A 4,244-nucleotide genomic window follows, 5' to 3' on the forward strand; every position below is an offset into this window, starting at 1 on the left:
CGGACTTAGAATGATTGTCGAGCTATGGCGGGTCATGCACTCGTGGTGGCTTCTACTGCTTTGCAAAGCCATTGCCAACAGGTTTCACCCTACCATACTCACGAGGTTAGTCTGTTCTGGGCCATAGAGCATACTGTAAGCCTCCAAGACTAAGACCTTTTGCTACTCCTCGCAACATGGATCAATCCTCTATACGTGAGAATGAAAGACCATTGGAGTTTTAGGATAACCCCCCAAGATTGAGCTCCTGCATTCATTCTAAACATACTTGAACCTCACCAAGAGGATTCACTTTGGAACTTACTTTCACCACTTTGAAACCATACTTTGAATCTTAACTCATGACTTTATTGCTCATACAACTCATACATAATCATACTTCATTCACAACAAAATTAATTTGTATTTCAAACCAATCAAAAACAAGAAAAGAAAGAGTACTCAAAGGCATGAATCAGTCGTTCAGCGCATACCCTCCCTAAGCGACTATAGAGTGTTCTCGCACAGCGACCCAGCTCGCTAAGCAAATGAAACTTCCAGTGGTAACAGACCCCAAATCTCTCGCTCAACGACCCAACTCGCTGTGTGAAAGTCCAAACAATGGTCCAGACCCCTCAAACACTCGCTGAGCGCACCCATTCGCTATTCGAATAAAACTCACAGTGCTCCCATACCTCAACTAGTCACTCAGCGCACCTTCTCGTTGTGCGAATAATCAAACAGTGAGCCAACCTCTAAAAACACTCGCTGAGCGACTCCACTCGCTCAGCGAGTCTACATAATCTACACCACCAATTCTGCATAATTACGCAACCTACACCAAGTTTACCAATTCCAACCATTTTTTCCAACTTCTAACCTTCCTAGATTGTGTTATATACCTAAATATACTTAACCAATGCTCTCTAAACACTTTTAACCTCAATCTAAACAAGTAGACTCAAAATCTCACCCAAAAACTTATAAAAACTCAACTTAGAGACTCAAATTGAATTCTACCATTTGTGTCATAATTCTAAGCAACTTAGAGACTCTAACAAATCCCAAATGACTTACCAAGACTTCCCAAACTGACCATTTGCACATAGAACTCCAAACTCAAGTTTTCAATACCTCACTTCCTCCAAATTAAGTTCTAACACAAGTAGAACTCTACCTCATTACCACCACACTCTACTAACTCAAATCTCCAACATCACCAATTATTAAACAAACCCACACCAGTTCATAAACAGCCCCAAATTCACCAAATCAGTTCAACAACCCTTTTTTTTCCTTTTTCACTACCTTAAGCTTCTTCTTACACTAAACAACCACAAACAAAGATTTCTTTTCCACTATAACAGTCCAATTATGTACAATTCAATTCAACCACATCAACTACAACATCATAAACATACATATACCAGATTCCACACATGACCAACATCCATCAACATATAAAACATGCATTCCACGCAATTACCACTAACAAAATCACGTTTTCCACTCCAACAGTTTAATTATAATAACCATCAAACTCATTCCACATGTTTCTATTTAAAAGAAGTTAACTACCTTCCCTTACCTTAGAGAAATGCGACACAGCTTTAGAAAACCCCGACCGATGCTTGCACTGCAAGGAAACTCTAGAAAAACCTACAAATCACCGACTGGTGATAGGAAACCAACCTTAGAACCTAAATTGAGCTAAGAGTCGAGAAAGAGAGACACGATTCTCATGCAAAGACAAAAAATCTGCATAATCACAAATTTTAAGGAAAACTTAGAAAAGAGGAACAAAACTTATTGGCTCAAATCAAGAAATTGATCGGTTGAAAAGGTAGCTCTCGACGCCAGAATCGCCTAGACACTTCCTGATCGTCGAATAGATGACCCAAAGATGAGAAAGTGTAAAGAGAAGTGAGAGAAAGGGAAGAGAGATAATTACTCACTCTCATAAACACTCATTGATTTAGTATTTTTTTGTGTATATGTATAATTGATACAATGTCATTCTACAAAAGGAATAGATAACTCTTATGGACTATGATATGTTAACAACTTTTTGGTTAAACCCCTTCGAAAGTTCCTATTTACATGGGTTTTTTGTAGTTAGATCCCTGTTTTATTGGATTTTCCAATTTAGTCCTAAAAAAAGAAAATTTAAATCAATTGAGTCCTTGCCGTTAAATTCGCTTAACAAGGTTAAGTTTTTTATGAGCTAGAGCATTGACATGGTCTGTTTTTTAAACGTGGCATTCATAGAGCATACGTGACCAGTTTTCTTAAATTTGACATGAAAAATGTTTGATTAAAATTTTTTAAAAAAAGTCACCTTCCATTACAATCAAGCACCACCCAAAAATCTTCTTCCCTGTACCCAGACCCTAAATTCAGCAATAGCTTTCATTCCAGCATCTGTAATTCCTACACATTACACAACAATAATGCCCTGTTAATAATAAAACTTGAACCCTCTAGATTAGAAAAAATAACAAACTAATTGAAGGACACCCTTTAAAAGTGATGTCAAATCTTTGTTTTTAGTCCACCGTCCATGGAAGTTAACTTAGCAGAAACATATAGAAAAATAATCAATGGTCGTAGTAAATCAGCATAGAGAAATTCAAGATTTGAAAGGCAAATCAGAGAAAAACAAGGACGAAGAGAGAGAAAAAAAAGGAACCTTTGCATTTGTACAAATTGAGGATCTTCAAGCAAGTGAGGCCATTAACGATGACGGCGAGGTCGGAATCGTGACGCTAGGGTAAAAGGAACGAGAAACAGACTGAGCAAGGTCCAATTCGACCAAGCATGGCAAACGCAGCTGAAGTTTCAGCTTTCAATCGCATTAAGTTCCAAACCCCAAATAATCGACCTCGACACCCCCAATCCCCTCACGTTGCTTCATAAGAAACCTCAATTAAATCGAAAACCTTTTCTGCAATTCTCTCTCCCCAAGAAGGCCGAGTGGATCCAATTTGGGATACCGCATCCCAACCTGGCTGTGGTATTGCTGGACAACCAACCGGAGAAGAAGCACTACAGAGGAGTCGACCAGCGGCCTTGGGGAAAGTTCGCCGCTGAGATCTGCGACCCGAACAAGCGCGGGTCGAGAGTGTGGCTTGGAACCTTCGACACCACCATCGAGGCCGCAAAGGCCTACGATCGTGCTGCCTTCAGGCTCCGTGGCTCAAAGGTCATTCTCAACTTCCCACTCGAAGCAGGCGCGATAAGTGGCACCGTCGAGGCCGAAGGTGAAAGGAAGCGGCGGCACGAGGAGAAGGAGGTAGAGGAAGTGAAGCCGGTGGTGAAGAAGGAGAAAACAACGGAACATGAGGTGAACTGTTTTCGGGAGATGTCGTTAACACCTTTAACTTCAATCTTGAACCTAATTTGATTTTAGTAAACCCTAATTTGGTGGTGTTATTTCATATTTTACAAACTTTTTGGGTTTCATGAAAACCAAATTTCGTGGTCAACATCAATTGTTAGGGTTGAAGATGATGAAAGGTAAGGTTGAAGATGATGAACCCTAATTTTGGGTTTCAATTCTCATAATTTTTTTTAATTATATATTCCACGTATACAACGTAGAGAATGCCACGTTTAAAAAATTTGTCACGTCAATGTCCAGGTCATAAAAAACTTAATCCCGTTAAGCCAATTTAACGGGAGGGGCCCAATTGACTCAAATTTTCATTTTTTAGGACTAAATTGGGGAATCAAATAAAATGAGGATCTAACTGGAAAAAACCCATGTAAATAGGGACTTTCGAAGGGGTTTAACCCAACTTTTTTTAACAACTTTTTTGGTAATAGATTATATGTCACTATTTTATTGGTTCGTATATTTGAAATGAATCAATCACAAGCTACCACATAGACTGTTGTAAAAAAAAATTATTAAAAAAATATTTTCCAACTCTTATATATAGAATTATCTCATAACACAAAATATGATAAAAATTTAAATTTCATATACTTGAATTAATATAATATTTTCTCTTAATTCAATATTAACACTAATAATGTCTATTTCACCTCTCAATATTTTTATAAGAAATGGAATGTAGACTTTATATGCTTGTCACTTCCATATGACACAAATTTATTGGTTAAATTTATGGTTAACTTGTTATTTACAAGCAATTGAATAGACTTTTCAATCTCAACACTCATTTCACTCATTATGGAGACCAACCATACAACTTGACAAGAAAACTTGATTATGTTATATATTCGACCTCACATGTAGATAA

General features: G+C 37.8%; 1 pseudogene; it reads left to right on the top strand.

Annotated features, from left to right (window-relative positions):
* The first annotated feature begins 2,579 nt into the window (after positions 1–2,579).
* Positions 2,580–3,382, top strand: LOC124847063 (ethylene-responsive transcription factor 5 pseudogene; annotated as a pseudogene).
* Positions 3,383–4,244: the final 862 nt, after the last annotated feature.

Source organism: Vigna umbellata, chromosome 6 (genome assembly GCF_029865625.1).
Source record: "Vigna umbellata cultivar VRB3 chromosome 6, Vumbellata_1.0, whole genome shotgun sequence".
In the NCBI taxonomy this organism is placed as follows: Eukaryota; Viridiplantae; Streptophyta; class Magnoliopsida; order Fabales; family Fabaceae; genus Vigna; species Vigna umbellata.